The following is a 17,246-nucleotide window of genomic DNA, read 5'->3' as shown; positions in this document are numbered from 1 at the left end:
AGTGGCAGTGCTCAGCCCAGGCTGTTAGAGTCACATCAGGATGGCCCTCAGGAAACGTCTGATAGAAAATGGTCAAGTGTAGGTCACCTGAAGGGAGCAGACACTGGAGCAGGGAAAGTCTTAGGGGACTTGCAGAGCCAATGATAGCTGGACACAGGATAAGACACGTCTGGGTGGGTCAACAAGAAGATGTTAGATGAAGTCATTAAAGGAGCAAGGAGTCAATGCTGGCTTCTAACTGATACTCATTTTTTATCAAATCAAATTCTGGCCACATACTTCCTATGTGGAATGAAGGCTGCCTTAGAAACTGGCATGTTTTTATATTTATAGTACTTCTGTCACCTCCCGAACAAGTACTGGCTTGGGAGCATTGTCAGTGCCCTTGAATTTTTGTGGGGTGTGCAAGCATGCTGGGTCCCATTTATAGCAACATCTGGAAAGACCAACACCACCTTCAACAGAAGGAGCAGACCTGTGTTTGAGGGGAAGCATCTCCAGTCATACAAGGTCAATTGGTTCTCTGAAAAACTGATACATGTAGTTTAAAAGGCCCTTATAGACACTGCACAAGGTATTCTGGTAGAGTCAAGCTTCTTTTTATTCCAGCAGTGACTAGGATTGTTCCTGTTTTTATTTTCATTTTAAAAATATGGGAAAAGGCAGGCAACAATTATAAAATGTGAAAATGTACACCTCAGCACATATTGAAAAAGATGTGATATTTTAAAAATAAAGGTGAGTGATGTGAGCTAGGCAACAGACAAAGAAGCTGAAGGCCTCATTTCTCCATAGAAGCATTAAGTAAACTACAAGAAGCAGACTAAAACAGCATTACATTAATGTTGCAGTTCAGTGACTAAGCCCTGTCCAACCATTTGTGACCCAATGGACTGCCGCACACCAGGCTTCCCTATCTTTCACTCTCTCCTGGCGTTTGTTCAAACTCATGTCCATTGAGTCTGTGGTGCATTTAACCATCTCGTTGTCTGTCACCCCCTTCTCCTCCTGCTCTCAATCTTTTCCAGCATCAGAGTCTTTGCCAATAAGTTGACTCTTCCCATCAGGTAGCCAAAGTATTGGAGAATCAGCTGCAACATCAAGCTTTCCAATGAATATTCAGAGTTGATTTCCTTTATGATTGACAGGTTGATTTTCCTTGCACTCCAAGGGACTCTCAAGTCTTCTTCAGCACCACAATTTGAAAGCATCAATCTGGTGTGAAATGATACCTCATTGTGGTTTTGATTTGCATTTCTCTAATAATGAGTGATGTTGAGCATCTTTTCATGTGTTTGTTAGCCATCTGTATTTCTTCTTTGGAGAAATGTCTGTTTAGTTCTTTGGCCCATTTTTTGATTGGGTCGTTTATTTTTCTGGAATTCAGCTGCAGAAGTTGCTTGTATATTTTTGAGATTAATTGTTTGCCTGTTGCTTCGTTTGCTATTATTTTCTCCCATTCTGAAGGCTGTCTTTTCACCTTGCTTATAGTTTCCTTTGTTGTGCAAAAGCTTTTAATTTTAATTAGGTCCCATTTGTTTATTTTTGCTTTTATTTCCAATATTCTGGGAGGTGGGTCATGAAGGATCCTGCTGTGATTTATGTCGGAGAGTGTTTTGCCTATGTTTTCCTCTAGGAGTTTTATAGTTTCAAATCAAAACCACAATGAGGTATCATTTCACACCAGTCAGAATGGCTGCTATCCAAAAGTCTACAAGCAATAAATGCTGGAGAGGGTGTGGAGAAAAGGGAACCCTCTTACACTGTTGGTGGGAATGCAAACTAGTACAGCCACTATGGAGAACAGTGTGGAGATTCCTTAAAAAACTGGGAATAGAACTGCCATATGACCCAGCAATCCCACTGCTGGGCATATACACCGAGGAAACCAGAATTGAAAGAGACGTGTGTACCCCAATGTTCATCGCAGCACTGTTTACAATAGCCAGGACATGGAAGCAACCTAGATGTCCATCAGCAGACGAATGGATAAGGAAGCTGTGGTACATATACACAATGGAATATTACTCAGCCATTAAAAAAATACATTTGAATCGGTTCTACTGAGATGGATGAAACTGGAGCCCATTATACAGAGTGAAGTAAGCCAGAAAGAAAAACAACAATACAGTATACTAATGCATATATATGGAATTTGAAAGATGGTAACGATAACCCTATATGCGAGACAGAATAAGAGACACAGATGCATAGAACAATTTTATGGACTCTGAGGGAGAAGGTGACGGTGGGACGTTCTGGGAGAATAGCATTGAAACATGTATATTATCATATGTGAAACAGAACACCATTCCATGTTTGATGCATGAGACAAGGGCTCAGGGCCGGGGCAATGGGATGACCCAGAGGGATGGGATGGGGAGGGAGGTGGGTGGGGGGTCCAGGAAGGGGAACACATGTAAACCCATGGCTGATTCATGTCATTGTATGGCAAAAACTATTACAATATTGTAAAGTAATTAGTCCCCAACTAAAATAAATAAATTTATATAAAAAAAAAAGCATCAATCTTTCAGTGTTCAGCTTTCTTTATAGTCCAGTTCTCACATCCATACATGACTACTGGAAAAACCATAGCTTGGACTATATGGACATTTGTCAGCAAGGTGATGTCTCTGGTTTTTAATATGCTGCTAGGTTTGTCATAGTTTTTCTTCCAAGGAGCAAGCATCTTTTAATTTCGTGGCTACAGGCAGTGTCTGCGGTGATTTTGGAGCCCAAGAAAATAAAATCTGTCACTGCTTCTACTTTTTCCCCTTCAATTTGCCATGAAGAGATGGGACCAGATGCGGTGATCTTAGCTCTTCGGATGTTGAGTTTTAAGCATGCTTTTTCATTCTCTTCTTTCACCCTCATCAAGAGGCTCTTTAGTTCCTCTTCGCTTTCTGCCATTAACGTGTTATCATCTGCATATCTGAGGTTGTTTATATTTCTCTCGGCAATATTAATTCCAGCTTGTAATTCATCCAGCCAGCATTTCGCATGATGTACTCTGCATATAAGTTAAATAAGAAGGGTGACAATATACAGCCTTGATGTGCTCCTTTCCCAATTTTTAACCAGTCCATCATTTCATGTCCAGTTGCTTCTTGGCCTGCATACAGGTTTCTCAGGAGACAGATAAGGTGATCTGATATTTACATCTCTTTAAGAATTTTCCACATTTTGTTGTGAGCCACACAGTCAAAGGCTTCCCAGGTGGCTAAGATGGTAAAGAATCCGCCTGCAGTGCGGGAGACCTGGTTCAATCACTGGATTGGGAAGATTCTCTAGAGGAGGACATGGCAACCCACTCCAGTATTCTTGCCTAGAGAATCCCCATGGACTATGGGGTCACAAAGACTTGGACATGACTGAGCAACTAAGCACAGGAAAGCACACAGTCAAACATTTTAGCTTAGTCAATGAAGTAAAAGCAGATTTTTTTTTTTAATTCCCTTGGTTTTCTATGACACAGTGGATGTTGGAAATTTGATCTCTGGTTTCTCTGCCTTTTCTACATGTAGCTTGTACATCTGGAAGTTCTCAGTTCATGTGCTACTAAAGTCTAGCTTGAAGGATTTTGAGCATTACCTTGCTAGCATGTGAAATGAGTGCAATTGTATGGCAGTTTGAACATTCTTTGGCATTGCCTTTCTTTTGGATTGGAATGAAAACTGACCTTTTCCAGTCCTGTGGCCACTGCTGAGTTTTCCAAATTTGTGGACATATTGAGGTCAGCACTTTCACAGCATCATCGTTTAGGATTTGAAATAGCTCAACTGGAATTCCATCACCTCCACTAACTTTGTTCATAGTAGTAATGCTTCCTAAGGCCCACTGGAGTTCACACTTCAGAATGTCTGGTTCTATGTGAATGACCACACCATCGTGGTTATCTGGATCATTACAACCTTTTCTGTATAGTTCTTCTGTGTATTCTTGCCACCTCTTCTTAATCTCTTATGCTTCTGAAGTCTTGCTATTTCTTTCCTTTATTGTGTCTATCTTTGCATGGACAAAGGTTAAAGGGTTACAGTTAGGGTTGGGATTAGGGGTTAGGCTTACTTTTTAGGGTTAGAGTATCTCTAATTTTCTTAAAGAGATCTCTACCTTTTCTCATTCTTGTTTTCCTCTGCTTCTCTGCATTGTTCACTTAAGAAGACCTTCTTATCTCTCCTTGCTATTCTCTGGAACTCTTGTCTTTCTCTTTCTCACTTACATGTGGAATCTAAAACTTACAAGAAACTAGTAAATATAACAAAAAAAGAATCAAACTCACAGATACCAGGGCAGGGGGGCAAAATAGGAGTGGGGAATGGGAGGTATAAACTATTGATGTAAGACAGGCTACAAGGATATATGCCACAAAGAATATAGCCAATATTTTGTAATAACTGTAAATGGAGTGTAACCTTTAAAATTATATAAAAATACACACATTCAATAAATATCAGTTATTTTATCTCTCAAAGATTCTGAAGATGAATAGTGGGGTGACAGAAACACAAGTAAGTGTACTTAATGCCACTTAAAATACTTAAAATGGTAAATTGTATGTTATGCATATTTTATAATAACAAAAATTTAAACAAAGAAAAGGAGCATTTTCATTTATGTGAATGGTATCACTATGACCCAGACTGATACAAAGAGAAACACCAAGTTTCCTGCATATGAACCCCCTGTGGTAACGAGCAACCACTCATCCCAGCCACGGTTGTAGATTTCCTAGGCACTCTGGGTGGCTGCCAACACACCCATTCTCAGCTTCATGTCACATGAAGCCCACTGACATTGCACCTCATTTGGTGTCACACAGTGGCAGGACACATGGCATCATTTCTCATTCTTTACCAGGGAATATATTGATCATCAACTTCACACAGTGAGAGTCACAAAATGCTTACTAGCTTATCTAGCTCTTGCCAGCGTGAACACCTTTTTATATTAAGGTAATGACCTCTGAGTATTTCCCAGGTGGTGCTAGTGGTAAAGAACCTGACTGCCAATGCAGGAGACATAAGAGAGCCAGGTTCAACCCCTGGGATGGGAAAATCCCCTGGAGAAGGACATGGCAACACACTCCAGCATTCCTGCTTGGAGAAGCCCATGGACAGAGGAGCCTGGCAGGCTACAGTCCATATGGTTGCACAGAGTCAGCACGACTGAAACAACTTAGCACACACACAACGACCTCTGAATCATTAATCCACATCAGGAGCCGAAAGAGGGAAAGTTATACCCATGATTCGATCAAAATAAATGCTCAGAATTCACATCCTCCCACCCCTTATGATTTGGATGCTTGTATTACCCAGCTACGATGAAACTGGGTAATTACCCAGTTCTGGCTGAAACTGCTTCCCATTGAAAATGGGTAACAGAAAATCTCTCAGGAGATTGTCTGTTAGGCAGCCTCTGCACAGTTTCTTGGAGAACACAGTGTAGTAAATAGATGTCTCAGGGGGCTGCCAAGAAGACAAAACAGCAGTGAGAGTAACAAAATCAGCCCTCAGCAAGCAATGTAAAATAGCACTAATAAGAAGAAAATGGTGATTGAAAGAAAAGTATTACTTGAATGTAACAAAGCTAAAATCAGGAGAAAAAAAGGAGACAGCAAAACCCAAACAAGCTCAACTGCAAACTAAGTGTAAATGAGAAAATAAAATGAAATTTGAAAATGACCTAGCAACTTTTTAATAGAGAGAACTGAATTCAGTCAAGCTCTCCAGGCTCCAACCTGAAGGCAGGGAAAGTAAGGTGTGACAATTTGCTTCTGTTCTGCAGGTGACAGCTGAGCCAGGACCCTTACCTGTACGCCTCCCACCTGCATCCTACTTTCATCCTTCCTTCCCTTTCCTGGTTGATTTTTGGCCTATGGAAGTACTTGAGGACCAGGTTTGGGGTTCAGATTGATTTAGGGAATAATATACATCTGGATGGGCTTCTGAGGTGACTCTGGCAAAGATTCCACCTGCCAGTGCAGGAGACACAAGAGATATCGGCTCAATTCCTGGATCAGGAAGGTCCCCTGGAAAAGGAAACAGCAGCCCACTCAGTATTCTTGCCTGGAGAATTCCATGGACAGAGGAGCCTGGTGGGCTACAGTCCATGGGGTCGTAAACAGTTGGACACGACTGAGCACTCACTCACTCATACATCTGGATGCATCTTGAGGGCTTTCTATGACTGAGCAAAGGACCAATAAAGGACAGAGACTGAAAAAACTGATGCTCAGAGATGTTGTGCCCAGACAAAAGTGCATAAAAGCAAAGCCTGACCTAAAATTGCTCGTTTCTCATTTCCGTGTACCAAGATGCCTCAAGTCTTGAGCTGAGCACCCTTTTATGAAGCAGGGAATGTGTTTTGTTCAACACTGAACTCCCTCCAAACCTGGCAGGAACATCTGGGTCTAGTCTCCATCTCACTCCCAGTAGAGAGACAGAATTTACAAAGGCACCAAAAATTCGGCATCTTTGTTTCTGTCTGGAATCTTGAACAAAGATGGTAGACCCCTAAGTACAGAGGCACAGTCAGAGCTGGGATAGACACAAAACCACAGCCCATAGACTTTCATTCAGTATCCTGAGGTCGGCAATTCTCCATACCATTTCTGAACAGTATCCTTGGGCACACTCTTACCGCCTAAACCTAGCCCTCAGGTGACTCAGACTTGCCTCTGCCTCACCACGAACACGATGATGTTGTAAAGTCTTCCTCCCTTCCATCTTCTCTTTCTTCTGTGAGCTCTGGGAATTTATCTCATTGAAGATTATAAAAAATAAATAATAATAATAGAAAAATAAAGGGCTACTTCAATCATACCTTAGAATATTCCATAGTAACATAGAAATTGACCATTGTGTAACTCTGAGCTTCAGAGTTTCTTTGTAAAATGAAGACACTCATGGAGAAAGATTAAATGATATGATGCCCCTGAAATGCTTAAAACCATGCCTGGCTCACAGTGAACACTCAGTAAATGTTAGATACCAACCACTGATCTTCACATTGACTCAAATTCCAGTCTCCCTTTCTAGATCCTACTCCCTGTAGCACTCCAGGGTGCTGTTTGCTCATTTTCTCAGATTCTATTTGCTATGAGGTTCAGAAGCATTTCTTCTCAATTCCACATTAATCCTCTTCTTCCTCTAACAAAGAGTGGGCACAACAAGCAACATGAGAAAGTGCTTCATTTTCTTTTCAATAAGCGTAATTTGATTACAGCTACCCCCCAGGTGGTTTCCCTGGTGGCTCAGACGGTAAAGCGTCTGCCTACAATGCAGGAGACCTGGGTTTGATCCCTGGGTCGGGAAGATTCTCTGGAGAAGCAAATGGCAACCCACTCCAGTACCCTTGCCTGGAAAATCCCAGGGACAGAGGAGTGTGGTAGGTTATAGTCCATGGGGTCGAAAAGAGTCAGACAAAACTGAGCGACTTCACATTCACTTTCACCCTCCAGGTGGGACTAGTGGTAAAGAACCCTCCTGCCAATGCAGGAGTCATAAGAAATGCTGGTTTGATTCCTGGGTGGGGAAGATACCCTGGTGAAGGGCATGGCAACCCACTCCAATATTCTTGCCTGGACAATCGCAATGGACAGAGGAGGCTAGCGGACTATAGTCCATAGGGTTGCAAAGAGTCAGACATGACTGAAGCAACTTAGCATGCATGCATACCTCTGTCCTTCTAGACAATTGCCATGATGAGATATATTGGAATCCTAACTACAGAACCTGTGAATGTGAACTTCTTTGGAAATTTTGCCTTTGCAGATGTCATCAGTTTCAGATGGGGTCATGACAGAGGGCCCTAATCCAATATGACCTGAGTCCTTATAAGAAGAGGAAGTGAAGTGAAGTGAAGTGAAGTTGCTCATTTGTGTATGACTCTTGGTGACCTTGTGGACTGTAGCCTACCAGGATCCTCCATCCATGGGATTTTCCAGGCAAGAGTACTGGAGTGGGTTGCCATTTCCTTCTCCAGTGGATCTTCCCAACCCAGGGATCAAAGCTGGGTCTCCTGCAGACACTTTACCATATGAGCCACCAGGAAAGTCTAAAGAAGAGGAGAGACACACAAAGAGGGAAGATGAGATAAAGGTACAGAGGAAGAAAGCCACATGACAATGGAGGCAGAGATTGCAATGATGATCTACAAGCCAAGGAACTCCAAGAACTACTATTAACATCATAAGTTAAGAGAACAACCTGGAAGAGGTTCTCCAGAGACCTTTATCCTGACCATGCCCTGCCAAGACATTGATTTTTAACTTCTAGCCTCCAGAATTATGAGAGGAGGGGACTTAAAACAACGAATTTCTGTTGTTTTAAGCCCCCCACTTTCTGGTACTTTGTGACAGCAGCCCTAGGAAACTAATACAGGGATAGATTTAATCCCTTTCCATTTAAAGGTGCCCTAGAGTATTTGACAGGACTTCCCAGGTGGCACTAGTGGTAAAGAACCCGCCTGCCAATGCAGGAGACATGAGATGTGAGTTCAATCCATGGGTCTGGAAGATCCCCTAGAGGAGGGAATGGGAGCCCACTCCAGTATTCCTGCCTGGAGAATCCCCATGGACAGAGGAGCCTGGTGGGCTACAGTCCATACGGTCACAAAGATTCGGACACAATTGAAGCAACTGAGCACACACACATACAGACAGAGTGTTTGACAGGCATTTTTACAAAAGACCCTGGATATCACTGTCAGGTTCCTCAAATAATTGATTCATCTATTTATTTATTTATTTAACCTAAGGACAGGGAGGCCTGGTGTGCTGCAGTCCATGGGGTCGCAAAGAATTGGACATGACTGAGTGACTGAACTGAACTGAAGGATAGAAAGCTTATTGGTGACATAATTCACTGACCTTTTCACTTTTTATTACTTGGGGATATGAGGATGAAAACCTGTTGCCACAGTAATTTTGGCATTGCATTCTGAAAATATTTTTGGTAGCTCTCAAATTTGCTTACAATATGCAAGAGCTTTTCCTATGTCTGAATTTTCCATCAGTGAGAACTTTAGCTAATAAAGCTTTTGCTGCAGCATACACAAGAGCTCCCCAGGGAGCTCTTTTACTGCTCACATAATTTTTCTCTTCTCTCTTTTTTAAAAAAGGATATTGAATCATTAAAATGTTCAAAGCTTTAAAAGAAAGATAAGCCACTCTGGCTGAATGATTAAGAATCATTAAAAAAAAACACAAAAGAGAAGACAGGAGTTCAAATCCAAATAAACTCCACTTGCCTAATATGCATCAAGACTGATTTATTTTGAACTTCTCTCTCTGGGTCACAGATACAGTATGAGGCTAAGTTCTCGTATTTCCACTGCCTGCCCTTCTTCTTTCTTGCTCATAGCCCCTTCAAGAAAAATGCCCTGACCTTCAACTCTTTTTCAAAACTTCTCTTCCTTAGCTCTTAACTGATCCCTCCTAAAGAAATAAGCACAGAATTCCCAGCATAGCAAAAGAGTAATTGAGAATATGGATGGAAGATGAGTCATGCGCTTCATGGCTGGAGCTGCACCCTATAGATACTTATACACATGGCAGACAAGCGCACTTCTGTCCACACACACAAATCTCTGTAATATAATCCCAGAGACAGCTTGCTCTTTTATATGCAAGAAGAAAATCACCTCATCAAAAAACTCTTAGAAGAGAACATAAGCAAAATATTCTCTGACATAAATCACATCAATGTTTTCTTAGGTCAGTCTCCCAAGACAATAGAAACAAATGTAAAAATAAACAAATGAGATCTAATCAAGCTTACAAGCTTTTGTACAGCAAAGGGAACCATAAACAAAATGAAAAGAAAACATATGGAAGTGAGGAGGATATTTGCAAACTATGCAACCAACAAGGGCTTAATTTCCAAAACACACAAACAGTTCATACAACTCAATGACAAAAAACAAACAACACAACAAGTTGAAAATGGGTAACAGAAAATCAAACAAACAACAAGTTGAAAATGGCCAGAAGACCTAAACAGACATCTCTCCAAAGAAGACAAACAAATGGTCAACACAGATGCTCAACATTGCTAATTATTAGAGAAATGCAAATCAAAACTACAAAAGAAACTACAATGAGGTACCACCTCACACCAGTCAAAATGGCCATCATCAAAAAGTACAAATAGCAAATGAGAGGGTGCGGAGAAAAGGGAAACCTCCTACACAGTTGGTGAGAATGTAAACTGGTACAGTCACTATGGAAAACAGTATGGAAGTTTCTCAAAAAACTAAAAATCAAGTTGCTATATCATCCTTCACTCTCACTCTTGGGCATATATCTGGAGGACACTATAATTAAAAAAGACAATGTTCTTTTTTAACATTGTCAGGGTCGGACACCAAAATGTTCATTGCATACTATTTACAATAGCCAAAAGACATGGAAACAACATAAATGATCATCAAGAAATGAATGGATAAAGATAATGGTACATATATACAATAGAATGCTACTCAGTCATAAAGAAAAACAAATAAAATAATGTCATTTGCAGCAACATGGATGGACCTACTAAGTGAAGTAAGACAGAGAAAGACAAATATCATATGACAACCCTTATATGCAGAATCTAAAGTATGACACAAATGATGAATTTATCTATGAAACAGAAACAGACTCACAAACATAGAGAACAGACAGTGGTTGCCAAAGTGGAGGGCAGGTAGGTGAGGGATGGAGTCGGAATTTGAGATTAGCAGATACAAACTATTATATATAGAATGGATAAATGGCAAGGTCCTACTGCATAGCACAGATAACTATATTCAATATTCTGTGATAAACAATAATGAAAAAGAATATGAAATATATATATATATATTTCCTGGTGGCTCAGCAGGAAAGAATCTGCCTGCAATGCAGGAGACTCGGGTTTGATCCTTGTTTGGGGAAGATCCCTTGGAAAAGGAAATGGCAACCCACTCCAGTATTCTTGTCCAGGAAATCCCCATGGACAGAGGAGCCTGGTGAGCTACAGTTCATGGGGTCACAAAAGAGTTGAGCATCACTTGAAAACTAAAACAATATATATATATCTATATATATATTTTGTGTGTGTGTGTGTGTGTGTGTATGTGTGTGAGTGTGTGTGTTAGTCACTTAGTTGTGTCTAGCCCTTTGCAATACCATGGACTGTAGCTTGCCAGGTTCCTCTGTCCATGGAATACTCCAGGCAAGAATACTGGAGTAGGTAACCATTCCCAGGGATATGTACATATGTATCACTTCAGTTCAGTTCAGTTCAGTCACTCAGTCGTGTCCGACTCTTTGAGACCCCATGAATTGCAGCACGCCAGGCCTCTCTGTCCATCACCAACTCCCGGAGTCTACCCAAACCCATGTCCATCGAGTCAGTGATGCCATCCAACCATCTCATCCTCTGTCGTCCCCTTCTCCTGCCCCCAGTCCTACCCAGCATTAGGGTCTTTTCCAGTGAGTCAACTCTTCGCATGAGGTGGCCAAAGTATTGGAGTTTCAACTTCAACATCAGTCCTTCCAATGAACACCCAGGATTGATCTCCTTTAGGATGGATTGATTGGATCTTCTTTCAGTCCAAGGGACTCTCAAGAGTCTTCTCCAACACCACAGTTAAAAAGCATCAATTCTTCGGCACTCAGCTTTCTTCACCGTCCACCTCTCACATCCATACATGACCACTGGAAAAACCGTAGCCTTAACTAGACGGACTTTTGTTGGCAAAGTAATGTCTCTGCTTTTAAATATGCTATCTAGATTGGCCATAACCTTCCTTCCAAGGAGTAAAAGTCTTTTAATTTCATGGCTGCAATCACCATCATATGTGTGTGTATACACACACACACACACACACACACACATATACATGCATACATATATACTTATATATAACTGAATCATTTTGTTATACAGTAGAAATTAACATATTATAAATCAACTACATTTCAATAACACACGTTAAAAAAAGAGAAAGTCACCTAAAATGTTTTCTCTAAGTTCAAATAGTACTTTTTCTTATCCATACCATCTAAAAGCCTGTATTAGGAATATATTCACTGTTAAAATGATACAGAATCTATTTACATACATTCGGGCTTCCCTGGTGGCTCAGCTGGTAAACAATCCACCTGCAATGCAGGAGACCCCAGTTCAGTACCTGGATTGGGAAGATCCCCTGGAGAAGGGAACAGCTACCCACTCCAGTATTCTGGCCTGGAGAATTCCACGGACAGAGGAGCCTGGCAGGCTACAGTCCTTGGGGTCACAAAGAGTTGGACACGGCTGAGCAACTTTCACTTTCACATAATATGGATAAACCAAAAGAACATTATGCTATGTGAAATAAATCATCACAAAAGGGCAAATACTGTAGGATTCCACTAATATGAAGAATCTAAGGCACCAAAAACGACTGAAACAGATAGTAGAAAGGGGATTGCCAATGGCTAGGGGCAGGGAGGGAACTTTGTGTTTACTCAGTTTGTTTTACAGGATGAGAAAGTTGTACAGATCTATTTCACAACACTATGACTATACTTAACACTACTGAATTGTACACTTAAAAATGGTAAGAATGGTAAATTTAATGTTATAGTCTTTACCATGAAAGGAAAAGGAGCAAGGGAAAGATATACCCAACTGAATGCAGAGAATAGTCGACTGGGAGACTGAACAATAACAGCAAGATATGCAGATGCCATGCACTTTAATGGCTGGTATGTGAAGAGGAACTAAAGAGCCTCTTAGTGAAGGTGAAACAGGAGAGTCGAAAAGCTGGCTTAAAATTCCACATTCAAAAAACAAAGATCATGGCATCTGGTCCTATCACTTCATGGCAAATAGATGGGGAAAAAGTGGAAACAGTGTCAGATTTCATTTTCTTGGACTCCTAAATCACCGCAGATGGTAACTGCAGCCAGGAGATTAAAAGACACTTGCTCCTTGGAAGAATAGCTATGACAAAACTAGTTGTTGTTGTTGTTCAGTCTGCCAGTCATGTCCAGCTCTTTGCCACCTCATGGACTGCAGCATGCTGGGCCTCCCTGTCCCTCACCATCTCCCAGAGTCTGCTCAAGTTCATGTTCATTCCATCAGTGGTGCTGTCCAGCCATCTCATCCTCTAACACCCTCTTTTCCTTCTGTCCTCGATCTTTCCCAGCATCAGGGTCTTTTCCAATGAGTCGTCTTTTTGCATCAGATGACCACAATACTGGAGTTTCAACTTCAGCATCATTCCTTCCAGTGAATATTCAGGGTTAATCTCCCTTAAGATTGACTCGTTTGATCTGTTTGCTGATCAAACGAGCTTTTCCACTTGTTTGCTCTCCAAGGGACTTTCAGGAGTCTTCTCCAGCACCACAGTTCACAGGCATCAATTCTTTGGTGCTCTGCTTTCTTTACGGTCCAGCTCTCACAACCTTACATGACCACTGGAAAGACCATAGCCTTGACTATACAGATCTTTGTCAGCAGAGTAATGTCTCTGCTTTTCACACACCAGCTAGGTTTGTCATGGCTTTTCTGCCAAGAAGCAATTATCTTCTGATTTCACGGCTGCAGTCACCATCCACAGTGATCTTGGAGCCCAAGAAAAGGATATCTGTCACTACTTCCACCTTTTCCCTTTCCATCTGTATGAATTAATGGGGCTGGATGCCATGGTATTTTTTTAATATTTAGTCTTAAGCCAGCTTTTTCACTCTGCTCCTTCACCCTCATCAAGAGGCTCTTTAGTTCGTCTTAACTTTCTGCAATTAGAGTGGTATCATCCACATATCTGAGGTTGTTGATGTTTCTCCTGCCTATCTCGATTCTGGCTTGCAACTCATCTAGCTCAGCATTTCTCAGTGCTCAGTGTATAGGTTAGACAAACAGGGTGACAGCAGACAGCACTGTCGTACCCCTTTCTTGATCTTGAACCAATCAGTTGTTCCATACAGGGTTCTAACTGTTGCTTCTTGATATGCATACAGGTTTCTCAGGAGATAGGAGAGATGGTCTGGTATTTCCATCTCTCTAAGAGCTTTTCATGGTTTGTCATGATCCACACAGTCAAAGGCTTTAGTGTAGTTGATGAAACAGAGATAGATGTTTTTCTGAAATTCCCTTACTTTCTCTATAATCCATCGAATGTTGGTGACAAACCTGGACAGCACTAAAGACAGTATTAAAAAGCAGAGACATCACTTTGCCGACAAAGGTTCTTATAGTTAAAGCTATGGTTTTTCCAACAGTTATGTATGGATGTGAGTTGGACCATAAAGAAGGCTGAGTGCCAAAGAATTGATGCTTTGAACTGTGGAGTTGGAGAAGACTCTTAAGAGTCTCCTGGACTGCAAAATGATCAAATCAGTCAATCCTAAAGGAAATCAAACCTGAATATTCATTGGAGGGACTGATACTGAGGCTGAAGCTCCAATATTTTGGCAACATGATGCGAAGAGCTGACTCACTGGAAAAGACCATGATGCCGGGAAAGATTGAGGGCAGGAGGAGAAGGGGGTGACAGAGGATGAGATGGTTGGATGGCATCACTGACTCAGTGGACATGAGTTTGAGCAAACTCAGGGAAATAGTGAAGGACAGGGAAGCCTGGCATGCTGCAGTTCATGGGATCATAAACAGTCAGACATGACTTAGCAACTGAACAACAATTCTTCACTAGAATTAAGAAACTACTTTGTATTTCCTTTGTTTTTTCCTTTAATCCTTTCAAAATCTGTATCTAATTGAGCAGCAATACATGCATGTAGTTTAAAAATAGCATTCATTTCCTACTCATTGCATATCTACCCAAAATGAGAAATGATATTCATAATTTATCTTGTGTGCTTCCAGAAATAGTCTATATATATTTGCATGCACATGTATGTATATGTTCATCTTGGAAATTTCTAATGGAAGCATAATAAATACGTACTCTTTCCTTGGTGTAAAAAAATATTTCTTAAAGCTTTTTATCAGTAAATGTATTTGATAATGTTGTATACATGAAAATTATATAATGTTTTAAACCAATGTTACTTCAAATAAATAAATAGACAGATTGATTAAGTAACTTCTTTGTTTTGAAAGGAAAGAATTTCATATATTATATCATTCCATAAAATGAAGTATTTATGTATTCACCAATTGACATACAACTGGATCATGAGTATAAACAATGTACTTAATTTTCTCAAAGGCACTTTCTGTTCATCTCTTAGTACTCTGGTGGGACTAACTCCTAGTAGTAGAACTGTTACTTGGGGTAGACAATATATTGATGGAATTTAATAGCACCACTCCTTTTGGATTGTCATCTTCAGAACTCTAAATAGTGGGTGTATTTTTGTGGGTGCTTTTGAACACTTAAGTTTACAGAAATCATCTTCTAAGGATGTGTACAATGCTGTGATAAACACAGGTGTGCAAACATCTCTTCAAGATCCTGCTTTGGGTATACATTTTGGGCATATTGGCTTCCCTAGTGGCTCAGTAGTAAAGAAATCTACCCGCCAATGCAGGAGACATGAATTGAACATAAGCCCATTTTATGCCATTTTATGCTGCCAGCACTGTCTGAGAGTGCCTGCTTCCCATGTTCTAAGGAAGAGGATCCCCACTCTGCACCATCATTTTATCCACCTCCAACATGAACCCTCTGTACTGTGGTGAGGTGGTTTGAATGTGGGCCCTGTGGCCAGAGAGCTGGAGTTCAAACCATTGTGACATCACAAACAAGCTCTGTGATTTGAGGATACCGAACTTGAACTTTTCATACCTCAGTGTCCTTTTCTGTAAACTGGGCATTAGAGGGCTGTTGTGAGGATATATTTAATAAATATGTATAAAACACATGAAGTAGTGTCAGGCACTTGCTAAGTATTCAGTGTGGGTTAGCACTTCTTATTGTTTTAACATTTTTCTTTAAACTGATTCTTTTTTTTAAACTTAGTTTTATGCTAAGTGCTATGTAATTATATCATAGGTCAGATGTGTAGTATTTATATCTTATCCTGAAAGACATCAAATTACATGCATACATTTACAATGAAAAGAAAGTTTTTCTAAGATACAATTTGAAAAGTACTGTCCTAAGCAGGAGCATTGCAAAAGTTCTATGGAGTTCAAGTCTGAGAGGTTATACTGTGTCACATTGATGCTATAATTTTCATTTCTCATACTGGATCCCTACATTACACCTTAAGTAGATTTTAAAAAATGGACTAGACCAAGGGTAAACAACCTAAACCTAGAACCAGCTGGCTGTGTGGCTTTGTAAATAAAGTTTTGCTGGAACACTGCCACACTTCTTCATTTATTCGTACATGTTACCTGTGGCTACTTTCACAGGACAGCACAGTTGAGCAGTCACAAGAGAGACCACATGGTCTACAAAGCCAAAAATATTTATTATCTGTCCGTTCACAGGGGAAGCTGTCTGGCCCCTGGTTGAACCAATATTTCTTTCTGTCTGAGACCTTTAAACATGACTGAACAGCATCCAGCTTCTCAACTGCTGCCCTAACCATAACTGCTCTGAAAGTCTGAGGTTTACTCATCAGAAATTCTTATTTTCTCAGAATTTTGAGACTGTGATATTAATATTTAAAAAAAAATCCTCAAAGCCTGTCTTTCTTTTTGCAAAATTTAAAAATTTCATTATTGTGTCCCAGACTGGTGGCACAGTGGATAAGAATCCACCTGCCAACACAGGAGACATGGATTCCATCCCTGGTCCAGGATTAAGTCCACAAGCCACCATTACTGAAACCTATGAGCTCTAGCACCTGTAAGTCAGAACTACTGAGACCACATGCTGCAGCTACTGAAACCCATGTGCCTAGAGCCTGTGCTCCGCAACAAGAGAAGCCACAGCAAAGACAAGCCCTTGCACTGCAACTAGAGAAAGCCTGCACACAGCAACGAAGAACCAGTGCGACCAAAAATAATAATTTAAAAATTCCATTAGTGCCTTTTTTGTACAAATTTATAAAATGTGGTCCGCTTCAAAGGCAGAAAATTGTTCTAACTGGAAGTGCAGAAACCACAGAGGGCCGTGAACTTGGCAGTGCTCTAATCACTCCACCTCTACTGTGTGCCATTTTCTCAAGAACCCAGTTAGCCTGGCACCAAACTACCTGAGTCTTTTATGTCAAAACTACAGACCCAGGAAATCACTCATGAAGTACACAACATGTCTGTGCATTCTGTATGTTTATATTATGTGTGCAAGTTGTAGACTTTATAGACTTT

At 40.7% G+C, this 17,246-nt stretch overlaps 1 protein-coding gene across 1 annotated transcript in view; it reads right to left on the bottom strand.

The window, feature by feature from the left end:
* Nucleotides 1-17,246, bottom strand: part of LOC145514600 (contactin-associated protein-like 3) — a 207,104-nt gene that overhangs the window by 142,854 nt on the left and 47,004 nt on the right. The gene's annotated exons all lie outside the window — the stretch shown is intronic.

The sequence above is a fragment of the Giraffa tippelskirchi genome, chromosome 1 (assembly GCF_054371585.1).
Source record: "Giraffa tippelskirchi isolate mGirTip1 chromosome 1, T2T-mGirTip1v1.2.pri, whole genome shotgun sequence".
NCBI classification, from domain to species: Eukaryota; Metazoa; Chordata; class Mammalia; order Artiodactyla; family Giraffidae; genus Giraffa; species Giraffa tippelskirchi.
This window is presented reverse-complemented; position numbering and strand designations above follow the sequence as displayed.